The sequence below is a fragment of the Schistocerca americana genome, chromosome 2 (assembly GCF_021461395.2).
Source record: "Schistocerca americana isolate TAMUIC-IGC-003095 chromosome 2, iqSchAmer2.1, whole genome shotgun sequence".
Taxonomy (NCBI): Eukaryota; Metazoa; Arthropoda; class Insecta; order Orthoptera; family Acrididae; genus Schistocerca; species Schistocerca americana.
In genome coordinates this window covers 781,428,274-781,451,360 of record NC_060120.1, presented here as the reverse complement: position 1 = coordinate 781,451,360, position 23,087 = coordinate 781,428,274, and positions in this window count along the sequence as shown.

Genomic DNA, 23,087 nt, shown 5'->3' with positions numbered 1-23,087 from the left:
ATCGGTCGCTAGACTTATGCACTACTTAAACTAACTTTTGCTAAGAACAACACATACACCCGTGCCCAAGGGAGGACCCGAACCTCCGGCCAGAGGGGCTGTACAGTCCATGACATGGCGCCTCAAACCGCGTGTCACTCCGTGCAGCTCATAATAGTTTAGTGTTTGTAAAGCTTGTAATGTGTATTACGGGAGTAAGTGTTGTGATAAGATAGGTAATGATATCATGTAAATTAGAGAAATTTGAGTCTATAAGAAATGTAAGACAGACAAAAGTGTGCACAATATTGTATTATACATGATGTCATCAAGCATAATACGGCATCAGTGCAGCCAGATCGACAACAGAACTGAGTAGAGCAGTTAGGCGTGACAGGAAGGGACACTGAGTGTGGGTGCCTGGTATGTCAACTTGCAAAATGATGAAAGGAGGTGCCTTGGTGGAAGCAACAGTCCAAGAGGGTAACACCTCTGTGGAAAAGTTTGGGAATTTACAATCAATCCTGGATATGGTCAACATATACCATGATGCGACCTTTATTCATGTGAAAGTCACATGTCAACTTCATAACAACGGTTTTGCGAAAGTGCTAGGTACTTAGCACTTATGTCGCAAACTGTTTAGAGAGTCTAGTATGTAATGTGTTTGTTAAAATATAGTTAATGTAGAAAAAAAGGACTTTAGCAATTTCATGATGTTAGTTTAATATTTACAAGGTAATTAGTAGGTTAGATATTTAATATGTTTGTTAAAGTCAACAAATAATTTTATTCTTTTGTAAAGCTATAATGCGTAAATTTAAGATTTTTGAGGGATATAAATATTTTGTGAATGGGATAGCGCTTGTTTAGTTGTGAGAAGGGTGTTGTTAAGTGTAGCATAGATTAAGACATTAGTGTAAGAGATGAAACTTTCTTGAATTATAATTGCTATGTTAACCTAAGGTTGAGGCTACAACATAAGCCTTGAAAAAGGAGAGGATAATTTTAAATGAAGGTTTCCTCAACTTAAATATATCTCTGGCATCATTTAACGTAAGTCTAGATGTGAAAAAAATAATCAGTCTCAAACTGAAAAATTATGAGTGATACAAATTTGTAGGGAATCTCTAAATTTGTTTAAATTTAAAATTAAAGTATGGAGAACTATAGAATAGAAAGAAAAAGATTCATATTATTTAAATAATTGTATTAAATCAAAAAACTAGGAGAAACATATAACAATTTTGGGAAAACATTACTTTAATACTCAAAAGAAAAGTATGTAGTAAACCAATTATGGTGGAAATATAACGAAAAAGATACCGAAAGAACAACTATTTGATTATGCCATGTTAAAATAGAGAGTTGGTCAATAAGTATACAACAATTACTACAGTCAGCAGTTGGAAACAATTTTGCAATTTCTCAACTGTTGATTGATCCAGCTCAAAATTGATCATGGGAGGAGGTGGATATGTATGGTGGCAGACTGAATGAATGTCAATTTCGCACCTTACATGAAAAATTTAATATGTCATTTATAAGTAGATGAGTATGTCACCTAACATACTTCAGCGATAATGAGCAGATTTGCCTAGTAAAATGTATAGTATGCAATACAAAGGGATGACACTCAGCTCGATGGTATTAACACACTGAACCTAAATCGTGCATGTCAGTGAACAAAATGTGAAAAAAGCTGCTGGAGGAAACATTTTAGTTTGGAGGCAGATGCGAGCTGCGCCATCATGGCCTTAATACAATGGAACGCTTTTAAAAAAAATAGAGGTTGTGGACCCATGGCGACAGGGACAGCAAATGTGCCGGGTGACACACTGAGGAGAGTAGGTGCTGCATGCTGTGGAGAAATGCTTTAGAAAACTGCGTTGGAGAATTTCCAGGTGGATACGAACAGACCAGTGACGCAGGTGATTACGTTAAATGCTCGTGGTATGCTCGTTATGTATGCTTGTAGCTTATAGGCATCTGGAGTGGGCACAAAATGACCTATTGGCTAAAATGAAGTAGGAAAGGGTAAAGTAAAGTGCCGAAGTTTCGATGCAGTTTGAAGGTAGGCTCTTTGCGATTGGCAGAGGTAGTTTTCACAAGATTTAAGGAATCCTCCTATTGGTTGGGAAAAGCTATGACATGAAGCACATAAGGACCCAGGTGGGGGAGATTTTGCTATTAGAGACACAAGACCGAAAACTTCAAGGACTCTCCTCTGAACTAGCGTCAAGTGCAGAACAGGGTGCATCGCACACTGTATGACGCCAAAAGAGGAATTTTGTGTGAACACTGCGTTCACTTCGGCTGACATTCAGCTAGATATTAGCTGAAGAGTCGTTGAGCTCCAACAGTGGAGAAACGAAACAGACACGTAGTTAATTGTTCTTGAGAGAACTGAGAGGGCATTGTAATATGCACGCTGCTCCTTGTATGCACATGTATATCGTCATATTTCAGACTACTTTTTCTTGTCTATCGAGAAACGTAGGACAGTTTCTGCTGATATAATCAGTAAAGATTTTGATTAGGTTTTATAGGATTTTTCATAGGACGAGAGCAGCCAGGCAGCCGACAGCTCATTGCAGCTAAAGTAAATACCGCTAGCAGAGGAGTAAACTTGTTGGTTCACCAGCTTGCGTCCACTGTGAACTCAAGCAACCTTGAATAATCTTTTGCTCAACTTGTCACAAAGACTAACCATCTTCCGTAGACGTGATTGTCATCCTAAATAATACGGAACTGAGAACTGGGATTGGATGATTTGTCGTAATATTGGCCAACTTCATAGTGTAGTGGTAGTAGCAATTTTGTAGAGAATCTTCTGGTTAAAAATTTGATATTGTTGTTTTCAGTGTTGTTTCGATTAAACGGTAAGTAAATTGCTATTTTGACAACTGTCCTGACACCTATGTAAATTCGTGTACTTCTTTGACAATAATCCTGAATTAAGGATGTGCTCAGTCATAGAATAAGGGTCCACTCCTAACCTCAGTCATTTATTCTATAGACGCTTACACGGTCACAGGGTGTTTATGCTGATGTCCGATGATAGAAAAAACGAGTAGACGCAGAACCTATTAAACTAACACCGTTTTCTCAGTGCTCTGCGATCTTTTATTGAAATGTTGGGCGGAGGGTACTGTGCCACAGGACATGTGTGATGCCACCATTGTCAGTCTACACAAAGGTAGAGGCGATCACAGTTATTGCAACTGCTACTGTGGAATTTCATTACTGAGTATCGCTGGAAAAGTGTATGCCCATGTGGTGCTTGGTACACTGGAGAAACTTGCCATTTGATTGTAAGCACTCCGTCTTCAGGCCACAAGTGGCCCATCGCGACCATCCGACTGCCGTATCATCCTCAGCTGAGGATGCGGATAGGATGGGCGTGTGGTCAGCACACCGCTCTCCCGGTCGTTATGATGGTTTTCTTTGACCGGAGCCGCTACTATTCTGTCGAGTAGCTCCTCAATTGGCATCAAGAGGCTGAGTGCACCCCGAAAAATGGCAACAGCGCATGGCGGCTGGATGGTGACCCATCCAAGTGCCGGCCACGCCCGACAGCGCTTAACTTCGGTGATCTCACGGGAACCGATGTATCCACTGTGGCAAGGCCGTTGCCTAATTGTTTGTACCCTGAGTCTTAATGTCGGCTTCCAGTCCAGCCATCTACAACTGATATGATCTTTGCACTCTGACAGATTCAAGAAAAACGCTGTGAGCAAAAGACCCCATAGTTCATTGCTTTTATCGAGTTAAATACGGCATTTGACAGGCAGCGGGGAGGGACTGTATACTTTACTACTGAAGATAGGATGGCCTCCAAAACTCTTGAAAATGATTGGGGCTTTTCACGACAATTTGGAGGTAGCACATCAGATTACTTTGCTGTGCAAAGAGGAGTTCGCCAGCGCTGTTTATTGGCCTCTACCTCATCTGATATATTCTTCTCTTTACTTCTCAAGGCTGCTTTCGGCGAAACGAACCTAGGTATCCATCTACGTACCAGGGCTGACGGTAAAGTTGACAGCATCTCGTTACTTAGATCCAAGTACTATCGTGAGGACTTATTCCTAAGTAACCTTTTATTCGCCGATGATGCAGCATCCATAGCACTCTCTGAAGATGATCTCAAATGCTTGTGCGTAAATTTGCTGCATTATGCAAGCTCATTTCAATATTTGTGAATGTAACGAAGATTGTGATTATGATGCAAGGTTACACAGATATGCCTGTCATAACATTAGATGACCCATTGTTATATGCAGTACAGACCACTCCCGTCTTCCACGACGCTTACTGCTTTGTGAGACAGCACAGGCCAAGTGACCCCCTGGAAGATCAGCTTTATGCTTTAAAGATTGCATGAAGCGTGTCATGAACGCATTTAATATTGACTGCGGCAAATAGGAGAAGCTAGCCGAAGACCGCGGTAGATAGAGGAAAATCATTAAGGATAGCAGCAACGTCCATGAAGGCGCCTGGCTCAGCAACTTAGCTGCAAAACGAGCGTGTAGCCAAGTGGCTCAGACGAACCTCTCTTTTGGTGTGCTACAGACTTTCCCCACCTGTTGGCGCCAACTAGACTTTCACGTTGGACTCCTGAGGCACCAAAGTAATTGCCTGCAAGCGCCAGCGAATGATGAAGATGACCGAACCGTCATATGGAGTATCTCGACGCATACGTGATGGGCTCCAAAAACTTTTAATTAATAGATTCCAGTCTGTTATAGAGGGCTGCCACTCTTCAACAAAAGCATCATCGAGTGTACCCCAAGAAAACCTATTAGGAAAGAAAATTTTCCTAATATACTTCAAAGATTTAGCATGCGTGATACCATAAAATTGTTCTTTGATGATACTGATATCCTCACTATCATCTGTGGATGACTGTAATAGATTGCACAGGATTGGTGGCAAATATTCAGGGGGTGGTGATATCAAGCTTATATTTGTAGAATAAATAAGAGAAGCCATTTAGCTTAAATGTTAATGAAAACATGTTAATTAATTTCAAAATTCTGAATATTAATTTACGAGGGGCGTTCAGTAATTAATGCAATACATTTTTTTGCTGAAAGAAGGTTGGTTTTTCACATTTATTTGACTTCAGTGCAATAGTGAAGCCATAGTCGCAGTAAATTACAGAAAGTTTATATGATTAGTTTCGGTGAAGCTGACTCTCCAATATTGTTTCCTCAGACAAAGCTGTTCTGGTTTTATATTACTTACATTTCAGGTTCTCATAATTAATAGCAGATTTATTTCATACTTGTTACATTTGATAATGGTGACTTAGCTTCACCGAAGGTAGTCATGTGAACTTTTGTAGTTTATAGCGACTATGGCTTGACTACTGTACTGAAATCAAGTAAATAAAATAAAAGAAAGGGAAACCTACATTTGGTCGTGCACATTAAGACAATCATGTCTAATTACAAGTTTAGTTATATTCAGGATTCCAGTACACCATACTATTCCCCACTTTTCTGGATACAAAACATTATTTTTCAACATCTCCTTTAATGCGCAAGTCTTATTTCTTTTTATTGGGAAGGCGTGTGTGCCGGTATGGTACCATTCTACTGGTCGACGTCACGGCCTCTCTGTTATCTACGTACTGCTTCTAGTGGAATGTCGTTCATTGGGTCAAACAGATGTAAGTTGGGAGGTGTGAGATCCGGGCTGTAGGGCGGATGAAGAAGAACAGTCCAGTTTTGAGGGCTCTTCTCGGATGCGCAGATTTGTGTGAGGCCTTGTATTGTCATGGAGAAGAAGAAGCTCGTTTGGATTTTTGTGGCGACGAACATGCTGGAGTCGTTTCTTAAATATCCTGAGCGTAGCACAACACACTTCAGAATTTTTCGTTGCACCATGAGGGAGGACATCAAACGGAATAGCTCCTTCAGAGTGCCAGAACACCGTCGCGGTGACTTCAACGGTTAAGGGCGCGGCTTTGAACATTTTCTTTCTAGGACAGGTGGTGTAGCGCCATTCCATGAATTGCCGTTTTGTGTCCACTTCGAAGTGATGAACCCTTGTCTAATCGTCTGTGACGATGTTTGACAAAAAAATTTCCCGATCGCCTCGTAATGCGCAAACAATTTCGCACACATGGTCCTTCGTTTCTCGTTACGGTCTCCTCTTGTGATGCGAGGAACCCAGCGGGTACACACCTGGTGGAGGACCTGGAGCAAAACAGGTCATATGGACATACGCATGGAAATGTCTTCCAAGGGAGGTACTCCAATTTGAAGTTGAAAGTGGAGGTAAAAAGTCTTTGACAATGTGAGCTTGAGTGGCTGCAAGGACACATGAGAACACATCAAGCAAGTGGGAATGTTATGTCTGGACAGCACTACCGACGACAGAAACGTGCAGTTGTGCAGCGATGTGTGTGATTACGAACTGTAGATCACTTCCAAAATTGCAGGGGTCACAGGCGTGTGCCGCTGGTACGTATGCGTGAGATCAGAAAGGTTTGCGCGATCTTATTGCGATGCTGACGGACGTCACACCTAACGCCTCACCGTGCTTTTCTCCACTGCCAGGTCCCCGTAGACATTCTGCAAGCGCCTATGAATATCTGCGACGCTATAGTTTTCCTCCAAAAGAAACTCAGTGGCAGCTCCCTCGCTGAAATGCATCTTCGTTACAGACACCATTTTGAAGGCTACTATAGCACCGCGATGTCCGGAACTTTGTGAAACTATATAGGGGGCGTGCGACCGCTACGGTCGCAAGTTCGAATCCTGCCTCGGGCATGGATGTGTGTGATGTCCATAGTTAGATTTAAGTAGTTCTAAGTTCTAGGGGACTAATGACCTCAGAAGTTAAGTCCCATAGTGCTAAGAGCCATTTGAACCATTTTGAACCACCAAATGAAACCATACCCTTTGAAACAGAAACCTTTATATCTGTTGCACATCGATATCAATCAATGCATGACTATCATAAGTGCTAATAATAAAGCCCTGTCAAACTGAAATATCTGCACATATCAATGAAGAGCACTTGACAGACCGAAGGCACAAATGCAGCTGTCCAGAGGGCTTTAATACTAGCGATGATGATGTTCAAGCAGTGACTGAAATCGATTTGCAACGGAAATGAAAATTTCTACTTCAAGGACCAATGCTGATCCTCCTTTTTGATATCAACACTGGTGTGGTGGTTGCGGTGCACTCAACTCCTGATGGAACACCCGTTCAAAGATTCAAATGGCTCTGAGCACTATGGGACTGAACATCTATGGTCATCAGTCCCCTAGAACTTAGAACTATTTAAACTTAACTAACCTAAGGACAGCACACAACACCCAGTCATCACGAGGCAGAGAAAATCCCTAACTCCGCCGGGAATCGAACCCGGGCCGTTCAAAGAAAGGGGCTCTTCAGTTGCAAGAACAATGTGGGTTCCGGAACGGCCGTTCATGCACTGACGATACATTTACGAGAAAAAGAATTTTAGAGAAACGGTAATAATTCAGTTTATAGATAAACATAGCTTTTTTTGGCTTCGAAAAAGTTTTGACAGTGTGAACAGAAAGAAACTGCGGGACATAACGATTAAAGCTGGATATCCTAGTCATCTTATTGAAGCTACTAAAAGCTTATTCATGGATGCAAAAATAATAATGAAAGTTGGTAATAATAAAACTGAAGAAATCACTACCAATAAGGGACTAAAACAAGGCTGTAGTCTGTCACCAACCTTATTTAATGCGTGTATAAGTGATAGAATTAAAACCTGGGAACAGGAAGTAAATCCTGGTATACAGATTATTAGAAATAAATGTTTTAATATGCTTATGTACGCAGATGACCTTACCATTTTGGAAGAAAGTGCAGATCAGCAACAAAAATCAGTCTATAAATTACTTCAGTTATGGCTCATCTTGGGAGTATCTTCGACTTTAATTTCTTAGTATACGATATAAGCTAGGAAATGGACACGGACATAGAAAATAAGATTAACAAACATCAATCAGTATGAAGAATCATAAGCGACACATTCCAGAACAAAATAGGAAGAAAACAAAATTAAAATTTTATAAAACAGTGGCTACACCCGTATCGCTGTATGGAAGTGAGTCACAGATCCCTAAGAAAACGTGACAAAAGGAAAACTGAAAGCAGCGGAAATATATTTTAGGAAAGTGAGAGGGGTTGCCAGGGAAGACTGCATAAAGAATGATAATATTACGAATGTGCTAGATATTTATAATATCAATGAAAAGTCTGAGTAAAAACAATATGGAAAAATCACCTTAAGAGAGTGAGTGCAGAGAGAATCCCACGTCTGCCCAAGCTCTACCAGCCACGAGGAGAAAAGGACATAGGAAGACCAAGAATGAGGTTCTGTGAAAAGTGAAGGTGGAAGAGGCACAAGTGCCTGAGCCTTGAAGTGCAGAAGAAGAAGAAGGAGAGAAGAAGAAGAACACGGAAGGCCCGTCCCCGATATGGGGAAGCAGAGTCACAAGCAGGAAGTGCATACACGCCTCTTCTGTCCGATGTAGCGGAAGGATGATTGGTCTCACGTGGCGGTCGCCAATAATCACCGCCCATTCACTTTGGCTGAACTGGTGCTGATGATTCGCTGCCGCCATACCACGCATATTGTGAAGGTTGGTTGCAGTGTCTCTCGCAAATAGGATGGTTGTCAGAAATCCCTGCATCGTGGTGGCTGTGCAACGAACCAACGAAAAACTTGGCGCCACAGAGGCAAGTCCGTAGCGACAAGGCCGGCATGCGCTGAAAGTGATGCGGATAGTGTCAGTTGTGAAGTCTATCACACACGCTCGTCTTGCTTACTCCATGCTGGCAGACCATCTGCCTGGAGCAGATTCCAGGGTCACTGTCCTTTTACCTCCTCCTTCAAAAGGGTGTACTTCGCTCAGAAAGCACTTCCGACCATATGTTCATGTGACATTTTCGCTCCTTATCCTCTGGCATTTTGTCTCCTTTTAGAAAAATCAGTCCGTATAATCTGTATCTATACACTAATAAAAAACTGTAAAACCGTCGTGTGTGTACGTTTGAACACACTAATACCCAAAACTACTGGACGAATTTCCACTAGGTTTTCACATGTAACTTAAGCTTAGCTTGAGACAACATATAGGCTTTATTTCAACAAAGTCGTAACAAGAAAAAAAATATAATTTAAAGTCACGAGATGCGATACATTCGCAGTAAGGTTTCACAGAGGTCCAAGCAATATTTTTGTTATAAATCCAGTCATGGATCGTATAAATGTTTTTAACCAGATAATTAATTTAGATCAGATATGGTCAGACGATGGCCATAGCTGATCGAAATTAATTACCTAGCTAAAGGCATCTTCTGACTGAGTGACTCTAGTACATTACATAATTCGTCTCATTGCATGTATGAAAGGTACATTAATCAGACCTATAGGGTTCGTCACAAAATGTCATTTTTTTCTGGGTACCATGAACACTATTGCGCCACTCATGTCTGTAAAGTGTCAACACGTCTGGCGCAATAGTGTCCCTGGTAATCAGAAAAACTAACATTTTGTGACAAATCTTGTAGGCTGATTAATGTGACTGTACCGTCTAAATACGCAATGACTCTAAGTATGTAAGGTCTGAAGATAGTCATAGCTGGCCGAGATGAATTACCTATGAAATAATATTTTTGTGATCCATTACTGGATTTATAACAAAACAAGTAATTTAAAGTTTTATAGAAAATCTTTTGCCCGCTTTAGTAGTTCAGATATTTACCTCATCGAGACGATCATCGCCGCAAAGTACACTAGGGAATCAACAGACGTCATCGTCAGTTTAGTAATACGCCAAAGAACGAATGGATGGCGCTGTTAGTTTTTTTAACTCACAAGAGGAGCACGCTTACTTGTGAACACCGATTTCGTCTAAATACGTAGGATGTGTGTGGATTGGCCACAAATGAAAATGATAGAAGTGGGAGCATCAGATGGGCAATCGTTTAAAAAAAATAGCATTTTTGGAGCAATTCGAGTGCCGCATGAGCCACTTAAATTGGCGTAGTGTATAGGCAGCAGTTGCTGCAGCAGAAAACTTCCAGAACGGTAATCAGACGATCATAGTGTCTATTCCCTATGTGGACATTTTTAATTTTCATTTGTTACGTTACTTAGACTGGAAATAAACCCAATTAATATTCAATATGTTGCATTTATTACTGTTTTCATAGAAAATAAATTTGCAGGAAGGGACTGTATTTACAGCATTCACGAGGACTCTGCAAATAACTTTCCAAGAAGAGACTGCAATTAAAGCGTACAGGACGTCGCATTCCATTAGTTTCCTTAGAAAAGCATTACTCGTTGTTTGGTACAACTGAGCAATGAGAAGGAACCTTTTATTAATGCAGACAAATTATGTTTTCGTATAAATTTAAAAACTGCCGTGTAATTGTAAAAATGCAGCGTTTACAACATATGCGATATGCTGAGGAAATTACTGTTTCCCCTGTTTTACGAAGAGTATAATTCTAGGACACGTATTTCATCTTCTACAAAATAATAAAAGGCTCATATTTTATGTAAGAAGTTGTTAAATACGGCTTACAGTCATTTCTTTAAAATTTATTTGTAGAGTCCTTGTTGATGCTATACACACATCCTGTTTTGGAAATTTATTTGCTGTCCCAAATTTTCCATTACATCACGTTTTCATGGCTTCTATGAAATTATTAATAAATATTATTTCAGTTTGTTTACACTTTAAGTAAAGAAAAAATTGAAAATATCTCTGCGTGTACTCTTGACCCTCGGATTACGTCCTACATCGATTCCACTAAGCCAACTGCTGCCTGCAAACCATACTAACGTAAATCGCACATGTATCGCTCGACCGGCACCAGAAATTCTCTGTCTTGCTAAACGCTTGGGCATCTGTAGCTCCCATTTCCCTAAGTTTAATTTCTGTCCAAGCCGCACACATACTATAAAGCTGGTCGAAATCGGCGATGATCGCTAGACGCGGTCCTCTTGTCAGTGACAGACCAGCTTTTGAAGCTGACGTCAGCGGCAGAATTAAGCGAGACAGTCTTATCTTTACAAATGCAAACTAAGAGAGAATTTTCTTGGATGGGGTATAAGGATTTACTGATTGCGCATTGCGTGTTAAAAATTTGAAGACATTGCTTTGTTTCTTTCAATATGTCTCTTTTTTCACACGGCCATCTCTACGAGACTTTTTCCTGTTAATGAAGCAAATAAGCTCCTCGTTCATATCCCCAATCATATGTAGGGTGATTAAAAAAGACGTTTACAAAGTGAAATATTACATGTCTCCTGGAAAGCGCAATAAAAATTAAATTAAACCTGTACCAGACGTGTAAATGTGAAGTGTAAAGAAAGTACAAAACTGGGTATATGTCTGTCGATAAAAACCGTAGCTAATACGACAAACAACTGTAAAACCTACAAATTGTCAATGTGATATTTTTCGTGTTAAAAATGTTAATAAAATACGTATTTTAATATCAAGAAATAACTATGCAATGTAAAGACATCCTTTGTAACCATGGACATCTTATCTCATTAAGGTTAAAAAAGATGGAATACGACTTTTGTCTCTGCTGATGAATAATTAAGTCGCTTAGCTGTTCTGACGAAATAAGTATTTGATGTACTTGTTTTCTTTTACAATACATGCTAAAAAGTGAATTCCTCTTGTTCTTATTCAAAATCTCTCCCTTCCTTTGGAAATATTTAAGTTGAAATATGTGATTCTTCAATTTCTGCAGGCGTATTTTATGACGATATAAATCTCGAGTGAACAGCCTGGTATGAGTGTGCATAGGACCCAATATTTCGGCAATCGACCACGTTGCCATCATCAGGTGCGCTGATGTACTGATCGGCGGTGGGCCGGCGCCATGTATATACAGGACAATCCCCCTCCCGCTCCTCCCTCAGGCGCTTCCTATGAGTCGGTGCGGTCCGCGCCCCGCGCGCGGTCCAGGTACAGCGTCCGTTCTCCCGCCGTCTGGGCGCTGCGTCCTAGGTCTCCTCGTTCATGGGAGTCTGCCGGCACCGCTCTCGTTATTCTTCCCTCCTCCCCCAAAGTCGGTACACTCTGGGAAATATCCTTTTCCTTCTTAATCCGAGTGATCGCGAGTTCCCACGCCCACTGCCGGTCAGTACATTAGCGCACCTGATGATGGCAACGTGGTCGATTGCCGAAATATTGTGTCCTATGTACACTCATACCAGAATGTTCACCCGAGATTTATTTCGTCAAAAGTTAAAATAATTATTTAAAATGTGGCCCATCAAGCTTTCTTTTGTCGTGTGCACAGGCGGCCACTGCGTTGATTTTAATTAAAATATTAAATATTTGGCTTCACCCTCAAGTTAAAATAATAAGTACTTTGAAAAATGACAATAATTTTCAAGAATAAATATTTGCAAAATTCATATTACCAGAATTTTTAGATAACTGCGTCGATAGATTTGACTGCAGTAGGCAACAACGCTTAGGCTTGGGTTTGCTTCACGATATTTTTGAGTTTGCAATCAAATTTATTTCTGTCGAGGAAATGCTTCACCTAAAATGAAGCCAGTGTGACATCAATGAAATTACTTATCACGGGTACAAATTCTTACGCTGCGTAGGTGGTTATATCGCCTCTCTCTTATCAATGATTAATTTAACGGGCAATAACTGTAATAGTTTCATGCTATTTCTAATTATCTGTGAGCTATCGCCGGCCGGAGTGGTCGAGCGGTTCTAGGCGCTTCAGTCTGGAACCGCGCGACCGCTACGGTCGCAGGTTCGAATCCTGCCTCGGGCATGGATGTGTGTGATGACCTTAGGTTAGTTAGGTTTAAGTAGTTCTAAGTTCTAGGGGACTGACGACCTCAGAAGTTAAGTCCTATAGTGCTCAGAGCCATTTGAACCATTTTGTGAGCTATCCGCCAGTTTGGATAACGTAGTTCAATCATTACAAGGCAAACTGTACATATTTTCACTAATATTTGTCCCTGCGTAGCAATCTTGATTATCCGTGTATGTATCTCGCATTTATGATAGTGCAGGATGTACGCCACGCCAGCAGTGTATTAAATACACTTTGCCTTTTTCTCATCAATCCCGACCACATCTTACATTAAAATCAAAACCGTTTAGAACCCAAGAAGAGAGAGGAACGACATACGTGGTATATGGGACATACGAGGACCAGGGGGCCGCAAACGCAACGAGAGGGCATCGCTATACAAACACTGGCGGAGCGCATAGAGACCGTCCCCATTCATGCTGCGGAAGCAGTGGGAGTAACATGGGTAGCTATAATTTCCACGAAGTGGCTGAGATGCATTTGATTTATGGCTCTGTCAACTGCAGCGGACGAGAAGCAAAGCGATAGTATCGCGCGAAATGTCCCAACAGAAAGGTGCCATGCCACACATTATTCGCTACCCTGCACCACCGATTGTGCGAAATTGGCTCGTTCCATGTACAGAGTTAGATGTAGGTCGCCAACCAAAAATATGGACAGTTGCGGCTGAAGGAAGCGTTCTCGAAGGGTGCAGCATACTCCGTCAACAGGTACACGACATGTATGTAACCCATGGTACTGATATCCCCAACGTTCCGTCCGGCGCTGAAGAACTGCGTTTGTTTCATTTCCAACTCAGGCACTGCAGCTGGGGAACAACAACAATGGCATGGGTTTTTCACGGTGGTTTCACGGATGAGGCTGCGTTCTCACCCGATGGTGTGATGAACATTCCCACCCTGCACATGTGGGAGGATGTGAACCCGTATGGTACATGTAGGCGTGCATCACAAGGAAATTTACCCTTAACGTGTAGGCTGGCATCGTCGGAGAATGTGTAATTGGGCCGTACATTCTCCCATACAGACCTGATGGTCGTGCGTATCTCGTATGCTTGCGAGACGTTCTGCTGGACATGACATGCTGAATGATGTTCCCATGGCTAGTCGCAGCAGCATTCGACTTTAGTACGACAGATTCCCCGCACATTTCAGCAGACAAGTGAGGGCACATCTGTAATCGATCTTTCCAGGCCGCTGTACTTGTCACGGTGGGCTAGTCGCATAGCCACCATGATATCGCGATCTGTCCCTAACGATTATTCCCTGTCGAGGTATCTAAAGGGCCTTGTGTATGAAACACGTGTTACGTAGCCGGAGGAGCTAGTGGGTAGGATTATTGCGGCAGCAGGATGTCTTCGAGGTACACCAGGTGCCTTTGAGAGGATGCGCCGTTCAATGCAGCACCCACGTCAGGAATGTCTCGATGCATCCGGACAAAACGTTGAGCATCGTAGTAGTGTGCGTCCATTTGTAGCATGTGACCAAATAACTGCAACGCCATTTAGTAGTCCCGGGTTCTTGCATGACCGATGTGCCGCGTCATTTTGTAAACGTCTTTTTGAATCGCCCTGCATATTTGTAAATCAAAAGTAATTCCACGCATACGAAGTCTTGGGCGCAAGGCAACAGTGGGATTCTCAACAGAAATAAATTACGAAGTATCACGAAGATGGAGGTTTCTGTTGAGAAGAATTGTGTAATAAAATTCTGCCTTTACGTGCAGACACCGGAAAAGTGAAATTTGTGGTAAAAAGTCGTCTACGCTTGGCAATGTAAGATGCCTCAGCAATCCTTTCAGGACTTACAGTAACGTCCTCTTTGAAAAATTTAAAAATGACTGTGCTGATAAACTTCTCTGCTATTTGGGTTTCAAACAGCTGAGCAAAGCTGAAAGTACTCAGACATTTCTCTCTTTACTTATTCTGATCATCACTATCATGACTATACTGACACACAATATTTTAGCGCAACGCGATCTGACTTTCAATAATCCCTACAAAAGAATGGCCCTGACTAACAATAACCTATACCTTTCATGAATCAATTACCTCACAAAATCTTCGTTACTCGAACTACTACAATACAGCGAACGCCAACACTGCGAGCTAAATAAAAGATTCTAACTACTGAAGGCCCTAACTACTGATAGGCATAGTTAGCAAATGAAAGATTTTGATAGAGAACAAACAATGTTTTTACCTTAATAATATTCAAAAGTCATCATATATACATCGGTCAATTCATGACATCCATCTTTACAAATTTCCTTTTTCTAGCGGACACACGTCCAAATCGTCCGCATATAGCAACCTCTCAAAACTCTGGCACCTCTCTCTCCACATCCACCACTGCTGGCGGCTAACCTCCAACTGTGCAACGCTACGCGCTGTTCACATCCAACTGCCCAACACTACACAAGCGAATATTCCAACAATGCCAACCAGCCACCGACTGCACACAACACAGTCAGTGATTTTCATACAGAGCGCCACGTGGCGTTGCCAGCATAAAAACCTAAACAGCCTACTTACATAGCCACCAAAATACCATTGGGTCTGCACCTTTGATGGCCCAATAATACCATCATCTCGACAAGAAATACTGTGGCTCCTCACTGTGATGACCTACCTACCAATATTCTTCAAAACTTCGACTGACTCTGCTGTGGGTTTGCTCTATGTATGTATTAAAAAATTTTCTGGGAACTCCTGCTATCGTGCATGTCGGTATTCTGATAGAGAAAAAAAACATAAATTAATTACCCTACCTATAAATCGTGAAAAATCAATTCTCTAGTATCTGACTGCCATTTTAAAAATATTCTCTAACAATAATGCTGCAAATGGTCTCGCTCGCAACAGACAACTTATCTCCCCTTGCCGCTGCAACTGCATAAATATGTTGTATCCAGTAATGTGCTAAAATAATTCAAAAGAAATACTTAGATCCTTGCAGAGTGCAACGCATAGTCACAGCTACTGATGCGACTATTCGTTTGTTTTATTTTTATAGAAATTAAATGAACAGGATGGATTTAGTCAACAAGTCTTAAGCAGCACTGAAAAATGAAAGGGATCAATAAATATTTTAATTTACTGTATTCTGGAGATTGGAGATTCATACACTGACAAACCTTACTCAGAGCTTTTTTTCCTTGGACAGTTTGACTAACAAAAACTTTAATTATTCCACAATGACTATAATTAATAATCACTTATGCGGTCAAGCCGAGCGGTTCTAGGCGCTACAGTCTGGAGCCGCGCGCAGGTTCGAATCCTGCCTCGGGCATAGATGTGTGTGGCGTCCTTAGGTTAGTTAGGTTTAAGCAGTTCTGAGTTCTAGGTGACTGATGACCTCAGCAGTTGAGTCCCATAGTGCTCAGAGCCATTTGAACCAACTTATGCGGTCACAACAAAAATGTGAATATTACTTTCAACGTATGCATTCTGGCGTTAGGAACTTGCTTATTCTGTATAAGATATTAGTAAATAATAACAGTGACGCTGTCACTGTTTGTTTGTAATATTAACTGACAAAATGCAACCTAACGCTAGATTGCGTACTTACGGCTAGTCTGTGTGGTCGTTTTTTAGTACGACTTAAAAAGAGTGAGAGATTATTAATTGATCACCGATGCGTCGGTTCTCAATTGTGTTGAGGAGACGTACGGATTGATTACGCGAAAGAGTTTTCTTAATTGATCTTTTGCTCGGATAGCCTTCACGCAATCAGAATCTTCGAAGAAAATACCCAAGAAACCTATCTGAATATAAAAATGGAAATGAAAGCAAATTAGTGGAATTTCGTAAGAGAAAGATTAATAGATCGGAAGTGAAACGCAATAGTGGTCTCCCAATTAGAATCCAGACACCGCGATAAAGAGCGAACCTGTAACAAAGCTCATATACAATTTGAACATCATTTTTGGTTAGTGAAAGAGAAGGATAAGAAGAAAATTACAGCATCGTAAAACATTAACATATTTTGAACAAAATGCCTTTAAACTTCTAGACATTGACAAATGCACAATAAATACATGACTTACATCTGATATTTCTTTTGTACATGGCGCAGTCCAATAATCGTTGCTTTGTCAGTCAGTTCCTTCTTAAAAAGTAAATGTCCTTGCGTGTGCGTAGATACATTATATTTTCACCTGAGTTACCGAAACGTTTGTTCGTCGTTTCACATAGTTTTTACACAAAATAAAAATACAGCATGCAGCAATGCTATGTGGTACATCTTAACATGTCGGCGACCAAAAATACAAGGGATAATGAAGTCTCTAGAATATTTCTTAACAAAAGATAGATTGTTCTTTCTTCTGTTTCGCACCTTTTTGCTATTAAGCGCTGCGGGAATGATTTTAAATATCCGCACCCAGCGGGTCATAGTGTTTATTTAAAGTATTTAAACACTGGACTCTCGTCTTGGTATAGGCGCACATTATAAAAATATTTCGTCTCTTTAGTGCTGTGATGCTTATCATTTTTACGAACTACAGCTCGTTGGCTGCCCTTTTCTTTTATGGCAAATATCTCATATGCAAAGTAACTGAAATCCAATCATTTTACAGCTTTCACAAATCTGACAAAATACCTCCAGTGCGCAAACAAGCAACGAGTACGTGCAGCAAATAGGCAGCTTACCAAACATCCTCGATTAATACCAAAATCTCCTCCGGCGCTACTGGCACGGTCAGGGCAGGCTGCGACACTTCCCGATGCGGCTTCTCTCCCTGGCACTCTGCGTCCACTACTCTCAACAACTGTTGGCTCGCTACCAGTCGTGATAATAGTATCTCGGACTCAGAATTTGTGTAGGCACGCAACAGCAGAATCAGTAGCCAACTTTCCAAGAGAAAGGTATATGAACGTCCAACTTTCAATCTGGCACGACATCCCTGGAGGGAACCCAAAAGTTCTATCAATTAGTACCAAGCCGAGTAAGTGCTTGCATAATGGCCAGAAATTGACCGAATCGTTATTGACTTCTTCCATTTATGAAGCTCGTTCTCCTGAATAAATCATCCAATTTTTCCGAAATCGTAATCATTTGTTTTTGTGTACATGTACATCTCAGTTACCGATTTCCGTTCCAGTCGGATAATTCGTTCTTGGTACGTCGTCATCTGCGCGCGATAAAGATTCATACAAGACTGTTCTGTAGATATCTATTTACATAAACTATGAGACAAATAAATAAATGCATGTAAAACTAAGATAACACATAGAGCATTACAGCACATTTCTGCCATACCTTACTCTAGGAAACTCTTAGTAGAGCCGTTACATGATTATCTCTATGCCGAATTTTAAATTGTGGCTACGCTACAATTTCATTTTTTGGTGGACTGTCCATGACAATATGGAGTTCGACGGTGATATAAGCTACAGAATTCAATGTATGGAAAGAAGGCACACGACCTGTTTGATCCGTGCGCAAGCGCGTATCGGTAGCTATAGAAGTCGCCTACCTCTGCTCAGAGAATTCTAATAGTTCCCTGGCCAGCTGATGGACGACTGCAGTGACTATGAGCAGTCTTCATCGCGGCTGCTGGCTGGCCGCAACAGCGGGAGTCGGATTGCCCGGTGACTCTGTGTGAGAGACCGCGAGGCGGAGTTGGATCCACATCAGTGTTGATTCTCAAGTGCCACTGGTTATATGGCACTGCCTTTCAGAAAGAAAGGCAACCTGGACCTATGAATGTTGGTCAATTTCTGCAACGAATTTGGACTAGCTGTCGCCGAGAAAAGATTGCTTGCTGAGCAATTTGTGAATCTTATACTCCCTGTGTTGTCGAAGGCTGATTTGTAATGTTCGGCATATTAAGCATTTATAGTTTCTGTCACCGGGATAATAGTTAATTTATCTTCAGTATGGAATAGATGAGGTGACAAAGCAAAATTATACTCCAATTCGGCTGCTGGGTTGAGTTGAGAAGACTGGATATTTGTTCTTCCCCGGATTTGCGATCTTATTTCTATAGTGTTTACTAGTGTACATTTTAAGACTGTGTTTAATTGTGTTTTATCTGTTGTAGTACGGGACTCTGTTGTCTGACCCGTAATTACTGTTATTTTGAGGATGTTGCTGATCGGCCATTCAACCGCATTTAATCTGATGTCACTAGAGCAGGCAACTTCGTGAATGGCTGTTGGTTGGGAGGCAGTTCACTGTAAATTTTGAATTGTCACCAATAAGTGGAAGCAATCTACAGTGATTGGATATGGAACGTCTTTTCAGTGGAAATGTGAAACCTGGTGGTAGTCCAGGGAAGGCAGGATTCGATTGCGACTGTGGACGGGACCGAAATCAGTCACTATTGGTTGCCTTTTACAATTACACACAATTTATTTTAAACCAGTAATTCCAGACTGGACAGTAAATAAAAATACCACACTTTACTAATGAAGGAATAAACAAAAGTGTAGATAATAGCGTTATCAGTGACCTACAATTTAGCAAATCACCATTAAATACAGATACAACAGATAATGTTGTTTTAAAAGCAATCCACTGTGATCTGGGCAGAAGGCCTTACACGCCAAGAATGGCAATAAATTAAGAATTGTCTAAGAACTCGCTGAAATTTACAACCTACAGGTATTGAAATATTAAGTTAAGCCGCCACAAACACATAAGACGGCATCACACGCCAGGAATGGCAGTAAATAAGGTTTTAAGGCTTACTGCTAAAATACAAATACCAAAATAAAATTTTAAGGCAAATGACCACAATCACGGCTGACGCCCTTAAACGCCAGGAGCGACAATAATATAAAAAAATTTTGAAATCTGCTGTAAAACAGCAAATACAATAGCAAAAGTTAATTAAAAAACTAGCAACTGATGCAGACGATGCTCCACCAATCGACCTCTGAGGAGCTCTGGCAACAAGCATTTTCGCGAGCGATGAGGTAGACAGCCAAGAGCTGCATTCCCTTCACAAGATGGTAACTCAGACTAGTGGCAGTCTAACGAATGACTAATGATAATCTTGCTGAAGCTACCTGACGTCCGATAAACCAAATGCAACGATGGAACAATACACCAAAGCCGGTTCCGGCGGTCTGCACTACGCCCAGAATACTGTGTTTAGATCCCCCAAAACGAGAAAGGAATCAGTACCACCAGAGCAGAGGAACGACCAACCGTCCTACAATCAAGAAAGCTGTCAAAACTACGCGCCTTACCGGACAGCATTTACAAGGAGAAGAAATGTACATTGCTATTACATACACTAACCTCCAGGGCAGATAACTGGGGAGTTAGCGGACACCAGGCAAGAAACTTTACCGCTGGTTGAACTTGACAAATTGTAATAAGTTGAACGCAGTAAACAGTAATAAGACGTCGCGGAAAGATAATCAGACCCGCCTTCCCCAAGCACTTCACTCGCTGCTCTTCGCCTCGGCGACGCTATTAGCAGCAACGCGACCCCAAGTCACTGGAGAATCGCGGGATATCACAATGGCGGTGGTTTCTCTACTTAGATTGAAATTCACTCATCTTAAAGCTTGCTGGATCCGGTTTACGACGAAGTCGTGCACCCTCGTGACCACATCCCTCCCATCCGGCAGTCTATGCATGCCGCCAGCAGTCCCAGAGTGTTCACGCACTGCGCGGACCTGGATTCTCCTCAGTCCCCAACCGAAGGCGCAACTCACACGACCTGGCAAAACAACGACGTCACCCCAAAGATAGGGCAGCTGTTACTACATATCGATAACCGCCGCTGCTGCCACTAGCGCACAGGCAACGCTTGCGAAATCGAGTGGCGCCAGTCAACAGAAGAAAAAGACAAACAACCCCAACCTTGCCTGCTAAACGATACCACCTGGCCTCCAACAGAGGGCGGAAACCTACAAACAGCACCAACGCGAGCCGCAGCACGGCTCAAAATGAAATTAATTTTACTATTTGCTCTTGTTTGTGTAAGCTGTTTAACATTCAGTTCACTGGACCTGATAAAATTATTCTGCAGTTCGGCTATCCTGATACTATCTTCTGCTGGGTCGATTTACTGTTCACATTGCCAACAAGGACGTCAACTTCTTAATACTCACTGGGCAGCTTTGATATTTCTCGTTTATTTATTATGTCCACAGCATAATTTCCTAACGCTGTAAGTTGGCTTCTGCCCAGATCAAATGATTTCACATTTCAGCTAACTTGCCTTGCATGTACGAGTATATCTCTTTTAAAATAGTATGCCTTGCGAAATTGTGACTGAATAACGGTGCCTTCCATTTAGTTAAGAGCCTTCAGCTGATCCATCCTTGTGTCTTCTTTTGATCTGCTTGCATGTTGATTAAAATGTTTTGTAAATACGGATGCACTTTAAATAAAAATTTTATAAGTATATAAGTATATTGTTATCTAAACGCAATAAGTCGCATTCTGTGCAGTGTTGTCAAATAGTGATTGTATATAAACTGCAGTGCCTTCTGGCTCGTGATCGCCTTCTCCGAATTCTGTTAAAAATGGTTCAAATGGCTCTGTGCACTATGGGACTCAGGTCATCAGTCCCCTAGAACTTAGAACTACTTAAACCTAACTAACCTAAGGACATCACACACATCCATGCCCGAGGCAGGATTCGAACCTGCGACCGTAGCGGTCGCGCGGTTCCAGACTGTAGCGCCTAGAACCGCTCGGCCACTTCGGCCGGCCCGAATTCTGTTATGGTGTTTAAAATTTTCTTCGGTAATGTTATAAAGGTTTTGTAATAATACTTTGATTAAAACTTTTTTGTACCTCTGGGTTAAAATGCCTTTTGCGTTCGTTGTTATCATTTTGGAATTTTGGAATTTTCAAAAAGTTATTCTTGATCTTTTGATTAGGGTCTGTTGTAACCCTGTGATAAGCAATTAACCATAAAATCTTGTGAGATATTACTCGCAAATAAATTTATCCGTGCCAGTTTCCATTCTACTTCTCTCCCTGTCTTTTTAAATGTTAAACATTATATATTTTCGAAAGTTTGAAGCAGTAAGCCCTAAATTCTTAATCAGTAATTCAGAATTCAAGTTTCTGGGTCCATAACCCAATTGTGATGCGTACGTCATCGTCCGACGCTCAAATCGCAACACTGGGGTCTTAAAGTCTGTGTTCGTAACTAATTGCAGCCAGTCAACTTCAGCTCCGATTAATAAAGCTCGCCGGCATGCCGTATTTTAATTAACATTCGTTTCCGAGTTGTTTTTTGTAGCATTCAGACAAATTTATTATTTAACAATGGGTTGCCTCAGATGTAGCAGCAGCGAGATTAGAATGTAAGGAGCTTTCGCAGATGTTGACGGCACAGCCGGAGTAACTCGGTGGCAGTTCATAAAACCTCAGGGACTGGGCTGCCCGAGTTTTATAGAAAGCCTTTCGCCTTTGTGTGCCCCCACTATCAATTGGGCGTTCCTCACCAGGCGAAGAAGTTATTTCATTATGCCAAACAAACTGTTCTCGCTACCGACAAGGACCTCAACTTTTTAATACTCACTCGGCAGTCTGTCCGGCGGACGGTTTGTGAAATACTGGTCCGTAATAAAGCGGAGGAGGCGCAAAGTTTCCGCTGTCCGGAGACGAAATTAACTTGAAGCTGACAGTCGGCCTCCCGCCGTGGCTTGTGTGTTCTCTCTGCCCCTTTTCTCTTTACCATCTCTTTCTGGTCCTCGCGACGGCAAGAGAGGTCTGAACCCTTCCCGCTTCCCATCACCCAAGCGCGCCGCTCGCGCGCTCACACATGCACATAAACACACACACACATACACACACACACACACACACACACACACACACACACACACACAACACGCGCGCATACGTGCACAGCGTACAGCTACGCTTTGATGTTCCCAAAGAAGGGGAAAAATTCCATTTTCTGGAGACATCCGTCAGAGTTTTCTGTGAAATCAGTTCAGAGATTTCAAGTTTTGTGTTTGAAACGTTAGACAGTCAAGTTTCTTCCACAAATTTGTTTAGAAATCGTCATCGTAACGGTATGAGTCAAGCAACTGCATAGGAATTTGGAAGTTATGGGCTATTTTATTGGACTTTAATTAATAATCTCTCTCTGATATTAAACTTCACATTTGTTCTCTGTTTATACTCGGGATCGCTGTAATTGTGTATGGGGTCATTTTCGGCTAAGGATATATCTAAAATACTCTTCCAAGATCTAGCCGGCCGCGGTGGCCGAACCTCAGGTTGCAGAAGAAGAGAATGTGCCATGCTGAAC